General features: G+C 40.3%; 1 pseudogene; it reads right to left on the reverse strand.

The window, feature by feature from the left end:
• Window positions 1-14,513: 14,513 nt before the first annotated feature.
• LOC104876694 lies at window positions 14,514-15,958 on the reverse strand (annotated as a pseudogene).
• Window positions 15,959-17,007: the final 1,049 nt, after the last annotated feature.

Genomic DNA, 17,007 nt, shown 5'->3' on the forward strand with positions numbered 1-17,007 from the left:
TCTTTTGTTAGATTGATTCCTAGATACTTCATTTTTTTGGATGCTATTGTAAAAGGAATTTTTTCCCTTATTTCTCTTTCTGTCTGTCTGTTATTTGTGTATAGAAAGGCTATTGATTTTTGGGTATTCACCTTGTATCCAGATACTTTACTGAATCTGTCAATTAAGTCTAGAAGTTTTTTGGTGGAGTTTTTTGGATCTTCAATGTAGAGTATCATATCATCAGCAAATAATGATAGTTTAACTTCTTCCTTTCCTATCTTTATTGCTTTAATTTCTTTCTCTTGTCTAATTGCTGTGGCTAATGTTTCCAGAACTATATTGAAGAGAAGTGGCGATAGTGGGCATCCTTGTCTCGTTCCTGATGCTGTTGGCCATGTTTGAAACACTATTTTTTTTAAAAAAAGAAAACTAGCTCAATTTACAAAGAAGTGGTGAATTACAACCAGACAGTGGTGGGTTCAACAATTTATTCTGTAAATTCTAAACTCAGCCACTCAGTTCAGAGAAGTTCTTGTGGTGTGTTTAGTCTCCTTGGCAGAGACAGAGGAATGGAATAGATTCAGGTAGCTACACTCCAGATGGGAAAAGGAATAAAAACCTGTATTCTAGCTGATTTACTCCTGCAGTTTGAGTCTAGACTTGAGCTTCAGGCTCATCCTAAGTTGCTCCTAGGGTATACCTGATTTGACTGTAGCGTAATATCTGATAAGTCAGAATGACCTGTGTTCAATTCCTGATTCAGGGCTAGGGATTTAGCTCAGTGCTTTGGCCACCTGCTTCACAAGTACTATGTCCTGAATTTGATCCCTGGTACCAAAAAAGAAAAAAAAAATCCTGATTCAATCACTTTCTAGTTGTAGTACTGTAGGCATGTTATTTTAAGGCCTTCAGCCTCAGGTTTTGATCTGTAAAATGGTGATGATATCATATTTCTCAGTGTGTCATTATGAGGAAGAAATGAAATAAAGTACATGATTTTAGATTCCATTTATCATATACAAAGCCTTCCCAGAGGAAGGCCTGGATCAGAATGGAGTTAATAGATTTTAGCATTATTGATGGATTTTTGTTTTCTTCTTTTCCTGGAATGTTTCCTGTACTACAACCTAAGTCCCTATTTATTCTATAAGATTCACTCCCAACCCTGGCAATACTCTTATAGAATGATGTGTTGTGGGATTCTTGCCTTCTCAGGAGTGCTTCTCTTGTGTTTTCATTATAACCTATGCACATATCTTCTTGTGTAACTGTCAGTTCCAATACCTGTCTCCTCTCCAATCTGAGAATTCCTTGAAGCCAGGGCACTGTTTACTTATTCCCTTCCCTCTTAACTTACTCAATTTTGATCACAGTAAGAGTTAAAGTGCTTGCTGGAAAAAATGACTGGAAAAGTAATATTGCTTCATTTAAAGGGCAGAATATGGCTACAGATAACAGGTCTTGAGGTCACAGAAGAAGTGAATTACAGTAAAACTTATGGAATATGTTCAAGAGAGAAGGTAGGGCAATTAGGCAAGAAGAAAAGAAAGTCTATAAATAACCTTCATTATATCATCTGAATATTTGAATCCACCCAAAATCCATGTGTTAAAATCTACACTTGATCTTAGCGAAAAGGCTGAGAAGTGATCACCATATGTTAAAATCTTACCCTTGTGCTAGGAGCCTTTAGGAGGTGATTTTGTCATGAAAACAGTGCCCATATGAATGAAATTAGTGCCCCGATAAAAAAAACTCTAGAAAATTAGCTCTCCCTTTCTACCATGTGAACATCCAGAGAAAAGATATCATCTGTGAACCACAGTGAACTCTCATCAGACACTGACTCTGTTGGTACTTTGATCTTGGTCCCATTTTACAGAACAAGGAGAAATAAATTTCTCTTGTTTATCAGCTATGGTATTTCATTATAATAACCCAATTAATTAAGAACTTAGGTTGTGAAAAAGGATTTTCCATGCACCAAGGTAAAAGCAGAGACCAAAGACATAGAACACATTTTCACTGGATTTGTCACTATTGATACTTGCAGATTCTTCAGAGTATGAAATAGAAGACCTTTTATGACCAGAGCTGCTTTGTTGAACACAGTCTCAGCATCTTACTGCCATTTTAAAAAATGAGACGATAAATAAGATAGCTATGCCTTTATTGTTGATGTCCAAAACAACATGGAACAAAAGTTAACATGAAGAACTCTGGTTTTGCTTCTTTCTTTGTCCTCAATTTAATTTTGACCAGTGCCTCTGGGGGTCCTTTTAAGAATGCAGGTTCCTGGGTCTGGCTCTGCTTCATCTGATTTTGCAGACAGAAAGGAGAGACAGTGTTTCCTCCAGAGAGTTGGCTGTGTTTATGTTCAAGGAACTTTTGCTCTTTTGTTCTAGGACAGGCTACAGGCTTGAGTGAAGACAGAACTTTCCTTGTGCTCTTTGCCAATGTCCATGTGGTCCTATTCAGTTGGAACCACCCATCAGATAACTAAGAAGTTGCCTTGGGGCCTGGGCTAGATCTGTTCTCCACCAGTGCATCTTTGATGTTTCCATTTGGCTTCAGCCTTCTGTTTCTAGATTGGCCTTGACAGATTTAGAAGGTGCCTTGGAAACATTCCTGTGCCTGGGGCATAACTTGACTGGACACGGGGCTCTGGATAAGGGGGCTGAAGGGCCAGAGTATGGTGTGATCTATGAAAGTAATGCCAGATAAAGAAACTGACCAGGGACAGCCTTGGGTTAGGATATTTCTAAGCTTATCTGAGGGTGTAAGTAGAATGTGATTAGAAGCTTCCCTACTTTAAATTAATTAATTTATTTTGGTCTCACTTTTTTGAGGCATAAAAAGCAGCCTGAGAAAAGAATTGGAGAGGAACAAACTATATTATCATTTCTTTTTTTTTAATCTTAATTTTTAGTAGTATATGTTTGCAGTATATAATGACTACATTCTTTTTAGGGAATTGGTACATGTATATAACATATTTCAATTCTTTTCCCCCTCATCTCCAAGCCCCTTTTATTTTGCCAGCATCAGATTCATTTAACTTACAAGTCATTATAAAGTTTATCATTTTATATGTAGATCAGCAATCACTCCCTTCATTAGACTGATTCCTAAGGTATTTCATTTTTATTGATGCTATTGTGAAAAATATTATTTCCTTAATTTCTCTGTTAGTGAGTTTGTTATTTGTGTACAGGAATACTATTGATTTTTTGAGTGTTAATTTGTCATAGATGGCTTTTATCAGATTGAGTAAAGACCTTCTCTTCAAATTTTCTGTAAGGTTTTTGTCTTGAATATGTGTTGGAGTTTGTCAGGTGCTTTTTCTGTGTCTATAGTGATCATGTGGTTTTTGTCCTTGACTGTGATAATATGGTGTATTATACTTACTGATTTGTGTATGTTGAACCATCTCTGCATCCCTGGGATGAATCTTACCTGGGCCATCTTATTGAGTATTTTTGCACCTATGTTCAAGATTAGCCTATAATTTTCTTTCTCTGGTTTTGGTAGCAGGGTAATACTTGCTTCCAAAAATAGGTTTAGGCGTAATGCTTCCTTTTTAATTTCATTAAAGAGCTTGAGGATTAGTGGGATTAGATCTTCTCTAACGTTCTTGTAGAATTCAGCAGTGATTCTGTCAGGACCCAAGCTTTTCTTTGTTGGTAGTTTTTTAAAATTACTTCTTCAATTTCATTAACTGATGTAGGATCATTTAGAATTTTTATATCTTCATTATTCGGCTTTGGTAATTCCTGTGTGTATAGGAACCTGTCCATTTCTTCTGAATTTTCTATTATTAGAATACAGATTTTCAGAGTAGGTACTAATGATCTGGATTTCTGCAGGATTTGTTGTGATTTCACCCTTTTCATTCCTAGATCTGGGTCTTTTCTTTTTTTCTTTGGATGAGATTGGCTAAGAGTTTGTATATTTTAGTCAATCTTTCAAAGAACCAATTTTGTGATTCATTAATTCTTTTTATTGTTTTCTTAGTCTCAATTGCATTAATTTCTTCTCTGATCTTTATAGTTTCCTTCCTCATATGAGCTTTGGGTTTAACTTGCTCTTCTTTTCTAGAAGCTTGAGGTTCAACATTAGGTTGTTTATTTGAGCTTGCTTTGTTTCTCTGATGTAGGAATTTACCACTATAAATTCCCCTCACAGGACTGCTTTAATTGCATTCCAAAAATATGTATTTGCATTATTGTTTAATTGCAGAAACTATCTAATTTCTTCTGTGACTCATTGGTTGTCCAGGAGGGTGTTTAATTTTCATGTGTTTATGTAGTTTTTGTGGCTTCTTTTATTTATTCCTAATATCATTGCACTGTGATCTGATAATATGCACGGGATAATTTCAATTCTTTTGCTTTTACTTAATCATGTTCTATAAGTTAGTATGTGTTTTATTGTGGAGAAAGTCCTGTGTGCTGCTCAGAAGGTGTATTCTGTTGTTGTTGGGTGGAACACTGTAGATATCTACTAAATCCTTTGGTTCAAAGGTATACAATGGAAAATACTACACTACCATTAAAAGGATAAACTTGAGTCATTTGTAGATAAATGGATGTACCTCAAGACCAAAATTTTAAATGAAATAAATCAGTCACACAAGTTTAAACATTACATTGTTTCTCTTGTGTGAGAAACCCTAAGGGTAAACAAGAAACAAAATGGAGAATAGATATTGAAAAGTAGGAAGAGCATATTCACATGAGAAGTGAAATAAGGAATAGGGAGGGGAAAAGGAAAGAAGGAAAAATGGATAAAACAAACAGTGGAAGGAAAAAAAGTGGAAGCAAAGCTTCTGTAAGTGGGGAGGGGAAGGAGGGTTGAAAGGAGGAGAGGAGAATGTGAAAAAAAGAGGAATTAAGATATATCATGTACAGGCACAAATTCCCTATGATGAACATGAGCACTATGTATGACAAATATGTAAATAAAAAATAAAATAAACTAATATGCCAAAAAACATGTAAAACACATCAGACAATTATTCGGAATCAAGGAACTCTTAGATACATTGTCCCTGCTGAATAAAGATAGCTTTTCTCTCTCTCTTTTTTCCCGTTATCTGTCTTTCACTTCTCACTTAATTTATATATTGAATTTTCATAAAGGAGAAACCATGCAGTATTTAAACTTTTGTGTCTGATTTACTTCAATACAGTCCCATTTCTACATTTTCATCCATCCTGGTAAAACTTAGCTTCCAGGTGAAATGTAAATATCTTCAATTGGGCTTTCTAAGTCTTTTTAGATCCTTACACCTCAGTGTACATGAGCACATTAGGTCCTCTTCTGAAGTCAAGGGAGAAGGAATGATATTTGGAAAAGAAAAGCAGACGGGAAGTGGTTGGAGGCATTGGAGTCCCTCTCTGGCTCTCCAGCAATTTTGCCTGGATGTGGGGAAAGCACAGGGTCTGGAGGCAGATGCACCCACGGCAGGGTGACACCGTAGGGACCTGGCCCACATTTCACCTGGGATGTGTTTCATGCGAACATCTCTAGTGGAACGGACATAGGTGCACCTCCAATTGCTTGAGGTCTTTATCTTTCTGGCATCTCTCTTTAATGTATTTTAATGTGGAGAAACTTCATAAGTAGGCTGACTATTGGTATGAATTGTACAGGAAATAGTATTGTCATCACTGGCTCTAGAATTGTTTTATTATGGCCAAATATTATAACATAGGACTTAGCTTTTTAATAATTTAATTTTTAATTTTAATCATTTTAAATGCAGCATTCATTTGCATGAAACACATTCACATAGTTGCATAACTATCACCACAGTACCCCTCCTTCTTAGCCCCTGGGACCCACTAGTCTATCCTCTATCTCTGTCAGCTACATAGAATTTTATAATATAGATCTTCCAGGGTCCAAATCACTTTCCCAGATCCTGTACGTAATGCCTCTTTTCTTAAATAAAATCAATTGCCTCCAGTGTATGTTTTAGCCATTTGTGTCTCTAAGAGCCCTTTGTTGTAAGGTCACCTTCTCCCTCACTCTTCACAACCAGAAAGTTTATAAACCATAGGGTTATAAGCATGGAGAAGAAGAAACTAGTTTCTTCCAGAAGAGCCCAGCAATCTAGAAATCCAGGAAGAATTCCTGAAAGGTGCCTTTTTTTCCTGTGCCAGTAGTTAGCTGGTGCCTCTAGATTTTCCTTCTACTATACCAGAGAATCCCAAGAACAGCAAACCACAGCAACACATGAAAAAGCCTCAGTGATTCCTCTGCCCTAAATCCTCCCTAAGTGAGCTTTGCATAAAAGGTCATTCTGCCTTTCCCCTGGTCCTGCCATTTCCCTGTTTCATCCGGTGGATGCTGATGAGTTTGATCGGGCTCCTTCGTCAGAAGTGATCCTCTTGGCAAGGAACCGGTGGGCCCATTAAGCTGATGAGCCCGGGGACAGCCCTGGGCAGCTGCAGCAGTTTAGCCACACTCAGGATGCTCTGACCTATCTGATTTTAAGACTACAACAAATAGTGAGATGGACTGCTCCCTCTCTGCTGTAAATTGGCCCTCTCACCAATCCTCTAGCTCTTAGGGAGACAGGCTCAAGGTAGCTAATAAGTAACTCGATTGTAATTTTTTATTTAGTGACGTGAACCTAACAGGCAGCTTAATTGCAGTTGCATAAGTGAACCATGTAATCACAAATTGGGCCCTTTACATCTGTCACCTGCCACCAAGAGAAATGCTCCGAGTGGTGATCCTTCTTTATGTTTAGTCTAATACTGAATTAATAGGTTTTTAATGCTAGAGATGTGAGAAAAGTAAATAATTTTCTTTTTTATAATATATATAAAACTTAAAGATCTAATCTTGCTGGAGTCATCCAGCAGTTCTCCTGCTCCCTCCTGGATCCTTCTGTTAGCTCGCCACGGGGTATCTAAATCCCAGCTACCGACTATTGATTGGTCCTCTCATTTCATTACCCAGCAGAGTGTATTCTCAACCAATCAATTTTGCCCCTGAAATGCCACCGCCCTGCTTCAGAGGGAAGAGGGGATCAATTAATCCTTGTTTGCTTTTTAATTCCTGTTCTGAACATAGTACAATCACACACAGGTTAATTTTTAAATCCACTTTCCTCTTACTTCACTGCTTTCTTAATTCACCCTCAAAACCTCAGTGACCCTAAAACCCTATCAACCTCTTATTATTGCTTATGCAGCCTCATTAAATTGCTTAGCAAATACCTGGCTTGACCATTTCCCTGACTTCTGCTGGTAACAAGAGTCCAAAGTCCCTTCATTTTTCTGTCCCTGTCTAAAGTCCCTCAGGGCAGAGGTATTCGGGAATTGCTGACACCTCTCCATTCTTACCTCCAATAGAGAAGGGAAGGAGGGTTTATTTCTGCGTGCCACACCAGGGCCTGCCTTGGGACCCTCTTTTTCTTTGGATCCAACAAATCTGTGGGCCCTTGTCCCTCTGAATTTTAAAGGTTCTGTGAAGTAGAAATGTTCACTACATGTCAGAGGCCCTATAGAGTCACACAGGAGCTTCAGGATCAGTGCACTGCATTTTTTATTTCTTGCCACATAGATAAAATAACCACCTTTGTGTCCAATGCTGATTTTTACCTACGTCTAGGTTCAAAATGTTTAACATATTATCAGGAATGGGAGTCAGAAAGGAGAGTGCATTCTGAGAAGTGCATCCCTTCTATTTGTCTCTGACCCTTCTGCCCACAGTGGGGCTTTAGATGCCTTAAAGCCAAGCACTTTGGCTCACTTCTCCGCCTACAGAAGTGTCAGACTGCTTTGTGCTGGTGAACCACACACATCTGAACACAGCAGCTTTCAGTGCAGCTCACTTGGGTATAACCCTGAAGTCGAAGATCAGTCAGAAAAGCTTTAAGGAGCTCTGCTGGGAATCGTTCATAGAGTCTGAGCAGTTGGCCTGTATTTGGCTAATGTGTATTTCCTTTCGCCTGATAGAGTACAAAATGCCTCCAAATCCAGGAAAAGATCCCCAAGGGACAAGTGTGATCCGTTCTTTCCCAGGATATTAATGCCTTGGGACTTGGCTGTTTTCGAGCTTCTAAGCAGTGTGATGCCAGCTAGGAGGCAGGCGGTCGATCTCTGGGGTCTTTGATCTTGTATTTTTCTGCTGGGATATTTAATATGTTAGCTAAAAATAAACAGACTAATAGAGCCGTTTCATAAGGCCACTCATAAATATCAGAAAACTCCTAGGATCTAATAACTTTTAGTCATTCTAGTAACAGAGAGAGAGAGAGAGAGAGAGAGAGAGAGAGAGAGAGAGAGAGAGAGAGGAAACTGTGAACGGGGCTTCCAAGTCACACTCCCTGATCAGGCACAGCTGCTCGTGAGTCCTGGCAGCTGAGACTAATGCAAGTCTGACCCCCACACAAATTGTTTAAAAACATGCTGATAGCATGTCAGAGCTGTGGGAAGGCTGCATTATGTATGAAAACACATTTTAAGCTCGAGGAGAGACTAACAGAGCTGTGGCTCAGGGGAGGCAGCAGCTTCCAGGAGGCCAGGGTTTTCTTTCAGGTTCACAAGGCTGCAGTGGGGTTTCCTGCAGCGCCAACCCAGGATCCTTCCAGGTGTTTCTGACTTTATCCTCATAGTGTCCCAATCTTGTGTGAAAAGCCAGCTGGATAGAACAAGAAGGGAAGGGTGTGTGTAAACCTAAGACAATTGGTTTAGAGTGAAAAATAAAATGCTAATCCCCTAGGAAGGGGGCAGAGTCCTTCCACTGCATATGAAAACGCTGTGATGACTTCTACAGTGAGGACAATTTTCAGGGATGTTATGCACATAAATGTTTATGTTGCAGATTCTGCAACTTTAAAATCCAAGGTGATAATTTAGTGGTCACTGTGACACGTAAGCTCTGAACTGTGCAAAATCATGTGGAAGGCAACAGTTGCATGAGCGAGGAGTTAACAGTGGCTACTGTTGGTAAGCCAGGATTGAATGAATCAGTGTATCAGTGACTAAGCCCAAGATTAGAAAGGCATGGAAAATCCCATATACCTACCTACACGCACACATATAAATAAATAAATAAATAAATAAATAAATAAATAAATAAATAAATAAATAAATAAATAAATAAATAAATAAATAAATAAATAAATAAATAAATAAATAAATAAATAAATAAATAAATAAATAAATAAATAAATTTATTTGCTTGCTTCTTTATTTTATATCCTCTTTCTCAGTTTTGATGCCCCTGAAGAAAGCTTGCCTTCCAGTTATTTATGTGGAGGATTCTTGATTCTCCAGGCGCAGGAGAGGACAGAGCAGGGGACATGAAAGCAAGGTTATGTAGTGATTTAGGATTTGGAGGTTATCGGAGTAAGATTATCACAAGCAGGAGACCATATCTAAACCCATCTCAGCAAGTGACTTGACAAGTAAACATACATCTAGAAAGACCAAAGATTTTTTGGAGACTGGAAAAATATATTGGAAATTGTGACTCTTAAGGAAATTTGAGGAGACTCGTGTTTAGAACAAAAATCAATACACTCAGTTGATTTAATCAATTCATTGGGAAATGGGACTGAGTAAGGGAGCAAGTCCTAGAGTAACTGCCAAAAAGACCTGGGACATCAGCACATCTTGGTTGAGCTGAAACTGTGCCCTGAGTTTCCTGTCATCAGAGATATCTGATGTGGAAAATTTTGTCTGAAATACTGAATATGAATCGTGCCTTAGAATTATGAAATTTCTTGGTGGAATGGTTCTGAGGCATTTTATGCTTTGTTTTCTTTCTTGTGAATGAGGAAACCCGGGAATGGGAGCCCACACTTTCACTGCTGGTCTGTTAAGATGCAGAGTAAATACTCTTAAGTGAAATAAATAGGAGACACATGTGTAAATACTAAATAGTTTCTCTAGTGTGAGAAACTGAAAGTGCAAATAAGTACTAAAAGGTATAATAGATAATGTGAATAGGAAGAGAGGGGCAAAGGGGAAGTGGAAATAGGCAGGTTAGGAGAAAAGAAAAAAGGGAATGGAATTAATGTGAGAAAATGAAAAAATGGAAACAAAGTCTTTGTAAATACGGATGGATGGAGGGGTTGGAGAGAGGGCAGGGGGGATGGGGAAAAAATAAGAACCAACATAGATTATGTAAAGGTGCAAATTTCCAATGATGAATGTAATTATATTGTGTAACTTAAATGTACCAATAAAATTAATTAAAAAATATGCAGACTAGAGCCCAGGTCATTAGTCCAGGAATATAACAGTAAGAAAGAGAGCTGAAAAACATCTTGAATAACTTGAGCATTTATTTTTGTCACATGATAAGAGGTAGATTGAGGTTGTTGTCTGCAAGCCCCTGGCCGAACAAGGTTCGGGAGCTCAGACTGGGAGGGTAAGGCGCGGAATCACCAGGCAGACTCCGGGGAAGTTTCTGGACTGCTTCCGCTTTATTCAGGAAATGCACAGGCTTATATAGGGACAACCACGGGGGAAGAGCATAGGAGGAGCATTTAACGTTTGGTGATATCTTATTGGAGGCACAGTGGAGTGATTTTTCTTGGGCGGCAAAGGAAAGGACGAGGGGCGGAGGTGTAGCCTGTTGGACCCAGCATCTATGCACTTAGGCAAGTCAGCTCAGCCTTAGCAAGGTCTCCAAGTTAGATCAGGAGACAGGAGTGCGGTGCACCTGGACCAGCCAGGCTTGAACTTCTCCCACAAGAGGTAGACAGTTGGGGGCATTGGTTTGGTCCTTAAGATGCTAGGCTGTGCTCTCTGTGAATCTCTGTCTTTCCCCTTAGGATCAGTCACAAAATGGCTGCTATAGGAAAATAGCATCAGCCTAAGAAAGGCAAGGGCACAAAAGCTTTATGAGTATTTTTGCTTAAATTATATATTCAAATTGTGTCACATGGCCACCCTATTCCTGAGGGAGGTGGGAAAGAATGATTTCTTCAGTTGAGTAGATTGAATTGCTTCAGGTTTCTACAGTCAGGAAGAGTGGTAGAATGGATACTATGTAAGCTCTAACATTCTCATCTACAGTGGACCACCAGCAAACTACCCATATTTTCTCTCCTTTTGGATATTTAAGAGATAATGTGTGGTGAAAAGCTATAATGAATATCAACCTCTGGCCTGTTTGTGATGCCTGGCTCTGAGTACCACTGGCCAAATCCCACCAACCAAGAGATCTTGCCTTGTATTTCCAGTAGAAATTCTTATCTATGGGGGACTTTAATAAAACAATGGATGTCACAGGTAACATTTTCCTTTTTTTTTTCTTACCCCCTCTGAAGACCCAAAATGTAAGAGACTGGTCTCTAGAAGAAAGGAGAGGCAATAGTATGACATTCCAAGGTTGAATTGGGGATAATTGGGAGCAATTTCCATGTGTACTGCTTTGCTGCTATCTAGCCAACATTTTGGGCTATGAAATACAAAAACTAGGGTATTTATTTCCATCAGGAGAGAAACAGATGTTTCATACACATATATCTACTTAAAATGGCAACAACTACAGGAAAGGAAATAACTCAATAAACAAAGTGCTGGAAAATTAGAAGAAAATGTAAAAGCAGAGAAAACTTCTGAAGCCAAATTAGGGAATTTCATGGTGTTTATTTCCCTCCTTCTGCTGCTGTGCAGACCCCAGTATACACTGCACTGGTTTACATGTCCAAGTGTCCTGAATTAGCAAATTCTTATTCGTGAATCTATAACAATCTTTCTTATGCCACTGACTAGGAGAAAATATTTTCAAAACATACATCTCATAAAGGACTTATACTCAGAATATATAAAGCCTTCTCACAGGTCAATAATAAAAAGATAAAGAACTTGATTTAAAGTAGACAGAAGGTCTAAATAGAAATTTTACTCTAGAAAATGGACTGATAATAGATGAGCAATGGAAAAAAGTTCAATGTTATTAATCACTGAAGAAAGGCAATGTTAAATAAGATCCACTATATATCTACCTAGTACAGCCAAAACTAAAACAATTGACAATGCCAGGTGTTGGTGAGTATGTGGATTTACCTAAACTCTCAACTACAGCTAGTGAAAGTGTAAAGTGGTATAGCACTTTGGAAAAATTCAGAAATTGCTTATGAAGTTAAATATATACTTCCTATATGATCCTGCAATCTTACTTATTATTCACAATAACCTCAAACTGGAAATAACTCAGATGTCCATCCACAGATAAATGGATAAGTGCATTGTGGTAAATCCACACAATGGACTAGTATCCAGTGATAAAAGGAATGAACCACTGACATGTACATCATGAATGAATCTCAAAAGGACTGATTTTAAGTGAAATGAGCCTGACACAAAAGACTAAAGCCTGCATGATCTTGTTTGTATTCTACAGCAGACATGTCCAGTCCATAACCTGTAGACCACATGGCCCTGGACAGCTAGTAATGAGGCTTTGCTATAACCTACCCTTTCCTCGCAAAAAAGAATTGCAACCACTTCTATCAAACCAGACATTGATGTATTAGTTTCACACAAAAGGTCAAGTATCCCACTAGTTTTATGTTTATGTTGCCATCTTTTTTTCAGTGTTGTAATAAAAATACTTTTTAAAGAAAGCTGTGTTATTTATATATGTTAAGTATATTGTATATTTTATGTGCACCCAAGACAATTCATCTCCATTCTATGGAGCCCAGGCAAGCCAAAGGGTTAGACACTCATGCTCTAGAGGAAGTATCATATTTTCTTCAACACGCATAGATTCTTAGTTGGATTGGACCCCTGTGACAAAAGACAGATTAATAAATGATGTCAGAGTGCCAATGTTTTGGGCTGGGGATTTAGCTAAGTGGTTCTGCCACCTGCCTCACAAGCACCAGGTCCCGAGTTTGATCTCCAGTACCCCCAAAAAAACCAAAACCAAAACCACCCTCCAAAACAAAACAGTAACAGCAACAACAAAAACCAAAAGGATGCTACACTGAATTCTACTGACTTGTGTATTTCATATATAAGTGGGGGTTCCTCAGGAAATGGGTAGCTCTTAAAAAAGTGGCTCTGAATTTCAGTTTATTAGCAACTTGAACAGCAAGAGTAATTTTTAGAAAAGTGACAAGACAAAGGCCTTAAATCTCTAAGACTGGTAACTTATGGAAAGGTAAATAATTGCCAGACAAGACTGATTAGTAAAGATTGTTAATGGAGGTTCCTCTCCAGACACAAATGGTCTAAAATTGTCTTGAGTTGTTAACATTTGTTCTTCCTGGTAGAGGGGGACAGGACATCTTTAGACTTTGTAAATCGATGTCTTACATTTAGAAAAATAGAAAAAAAAGAGCTTTCTTTGTTTACTTGTTTGCTTTTTCTTAATTGACTTTAATTCAACAACTCTTCATATTTTATGGTGGTATGTTTTGGGTTCCCACAACGTGAAGTTGTAGAGAAGGCAAAACTGTGGGGAATAAAACAGGTAAGTAGTTAGCAAGCACTGGTAGTAGGGAGAGGCAAGGGGGCATTAGGGAATTTCTGGAAGGATAAGAAAGTTTTAAATCTTGATTGTGGTGATAGTAGGTAACTATATTCATTTGTTGAAGCTCATCAAATAATACTTAAACTTGGTGAATTTCAGAGTATATAAATTATATTTCAACAACGAGGATTACAAATGTTGTGAGCATTGTTTGAAACCTCAGCTTTTGGGTAGAACATCAAAGGGAGCAATTTGTCAACTTGTAAGTGTGATGTGGGCACCCTTAAGCTCATGAGGGTGAACACGATCTGTTCTCAACAGAAAGGCCATAATCTGAAGTTGGAATTTGAACACTTTTTTTAAAAAAATTCCCATTTATTTTTGGCTCTTGGGGCAATGTTGTCTTTTCAATATGAAAAAAAGCAAGTTCAACACAAAATAGAAATCTGAAGTGTAGGACAGGACGAAAATCAAAAGTGTGGGCAGTAACAAGAGATGAGATATGCGAAAAAGAGGGTGTTTGCTTGCCCATCTGGGGTGTGATACAAACACGATGGTGACCACGTGCACCCTGCAGGACTCATGCTTACTCCATGGGGATGGGAAGGGTATTCCTGAAGGCTCAGGGACAGCTGAGAGGGAAATAAAGGGAGAGAATACTGGTCACCCCTCTCTTGAAGCTGAGATGGGCCTAAACGTTTGTGGAAGCCTGATTCCCCTTCCCAAACTGTCCCAGAATGGAAACACCCCATCCTTTCTCTCCTTCTGACCTCTACCCTCTGCCTTTCCCCCTTGGGCTCAGGATGGTGGACATTACGTGGGTTTTCAGCATCTGGCTGGTTCTAAATGGGATCAGCTTCTTGGAGAATTATTCTGAAAACAGAAATATTAACTGGACGGGGAGAAGTGGGAACCGGCAGAAAATACAGGGTCACCTAGAATTACAGAGATCTAGGATTGCCAGAGTAGAGAGAAAGAGGAGACATCCAACAAACAAGTATTTATTGAGTGCCTATTGTGTACCAGGCACTACACCCCTGAAAGGAAAAAAAAAACAACAACAAAAAAGGCAGCAAACAAACTGTAAGGAAAGGGGCAGTGAAAGAAGGCAGAGGAAGTGAGAAGCCTGAGGTGAGGGGGACTCTGGCCTATGCCTGCTCTTCGGCCTCCTCTCCGAAATCCTCTTCCTCTCCAGCTGTGCATCCTGGTACTGCTGGAACTCGGACACCAGGTTGTTCGTGTTGCTCTCAGCCTCGGTGACCTCCATCTCGTCCATGCCCTCGCCCGTGTGCCAGTGCAAGAAGGCCTTGCGCCGGAACATGGCCGTGAACTGCTCCAACATGCGCTTGAATAGCTCCTGATGGCCCTGCTGTTGCCAGTGAAGGTCACAGCCATCTTCAGGGGATGTCACCCAAGGCCGTCTTCACGTTGTTGGGGATCCACTCCACGAAGTAGCTGCTGTTCTTGTTCTGCACGTTGAGCATCTGCTCGTCCACCTACTTCATGGATATGTGGCCCCGGAGCACTGCAGTCACGGTCAGGTAGCGGCAGTGCCGCGGGTGGCAGGCGGCCATCATGTTTTTGACATCGAAGACCTGCTGGGTGAGCTCGGACACGGTGAGGGACCAGTACTGCTGGCTGCCCACGCTGGTGAGCGGCGCAAAGCTGGTCATGAAGAAGTGCAGGCGCGGGAAGGCCACCATGTTCACGGGCAGCTTGCGCAGGTCAGCATTGAGCTGGCCCAGGAAGCGCAGGCAGGTGGTCACCCCACTCAAGGTGGCCGACACCAGGTGGTCGAGGTCGCCGTAGGTGGGCGTGGTTAGCTTGAGGGTGCGGAAGCAGATGTACAGGGCTTCGTTGTCGATGCTGTAGGTCCCGTCGGTGTTCTCCACCAGCTGGTGCACGGGCAGGATGGCATTGTAGGGCTCCACCACTGTGTCCGACACCTTGGGCGAGGGCACCACGCTGAAGGTGTTCATGATGCGGTCAGGGTACTCCTCGCTGATCTTGCTGATGAGCAGGGTGCCCATGCCCGAACCGGTGCCGGCCCCTAGCGAGTGGTTCAGCTGGAAGCCCTACAGGCAGTCGCAGCTCTCTGCCTCCTTGCGCACCACATCCAGGACCGAGTCCACCTGCTCGATCCCCTCTGTGTAGTGGTCCTTCGCCCAGTTGTTGCCTGCCCCAGCCTGACCAAAAACAAAGTTGTCTGGTCTGAAGATCTGGCCAAACGGGCCCGAGCGAACAGAGTCCATGGTCGCAGGTTCTAGATCCACCAAAATAGCTCAAGGAACATACTTGCCACCTGTGGCCTCGTTGTAGTACACGGAGATGAGGTCCAGCTGCAGGTGGTAGGTGCCAGTAGGGTCGATAATCATCGGTGATCACCTCCCGGAACTTAGCACCGATCTGATTGCCGCGTTGACCGGCTTGGATGTGCACGATTTCCCTCATGGTTAAAATTAACTAGTTTTGCTCTCCTCTGGGAATGTGTGGGGCAAGAAAATATGTAAGTTTTTCTTTCCTTTGCTGGTCTCGGGCTGGAAGGATGGAACTTGCCCTAGAGGCTGAAGCAGCGAGATCCGACACGAAGGCAGGAAGATTCTGAGAGGCAGAGAAGAGGGGAGGGCGTAGGAGGGGTGAGCACTTTCATATTTTGCAGTTCAGTTCAGAAATGGGTCAAGGAGGATGGGGCCTGCGGGAGAATTCTTGGTCATAAGGTATTAACAGATAATTTTCAAAGAGATAAATTCATGGCTTCCATAAGTATATAAAAACAAACTCATTTTACTTTACTTATAAGGAGAATACCAGGCAGATGTTATAACTCGTAATAAGGAAAAAGATAAAGTATGAAATTAAAGAGTGAAAGAATGTTGTAATGAATGTGCAAATAGAATCAAAATTGGTTTTCTCATAGCAGGTAGAGCAATTCCTGGCCCAGATAGAAACTATTTTTGTGTATAAATAAAAAACAAAATAAAAGTTCGATAAAGGAAGTGAGGAGATAGATCTTTTTCAAATGAGAAGGGGATCAAGAGTAGGAGGGGAAGGGAGAGGGAGGAGAGGAACAGGGTATGAAGAAGGGAATTAAGATCTGTTACGCACAGCTGCCAGCTCCACACAAAGAATGTAAACATTATGTATTAAAAACAAGTTCTAATAAAAAAAGAAACTATTTGTGTGTCTATAGACAACAGTGCCATGCAATAACATGAGGTATCTGTACTTTCTGCAGTCATAATAGTTCCTGTGGAATCAGAATTGGATCACGGGGAAATATATACTATAGACAATGACTAATTTTCCTTGGAAACAATTTTTTCTCTACCCAGGGATTATGGAACATCTTGCTGGACCCACACTGAGAAAGCAGCTAACTTTTTTAAAAGATTTGTTTGTTTGTTTGTTTTTTGGTACCGGGGATTGAACTCAGGCCCTTGGGCTTGTGAGGCAGGCGGCATAACCATTGAACCAAATCCCTGGCCCTCTTTTTAGATTTTGCAACTGCCTTTTATATATCTCTACTTTAAAAGTTAATTATGCGGCAAAATCCCCTCTTCCTTGCAGCAT

Source organism: Fukomys damarensis, unplaced genomic scaffold (assembly GCF_012274545.1).
Source record: "Fukomys damarensis isolate Sample0158 unplaced genomic scaffold, DMR_v1.0_HiC HiC_scaffold_30, whole genome shotgun sequence".
Taxonomy (NCBI): Eukaryota; Metazoa; Chordata; class Mammalia; order Rodentia; family Bathyergidae; genus Fukomys; species Fukomys damarensis.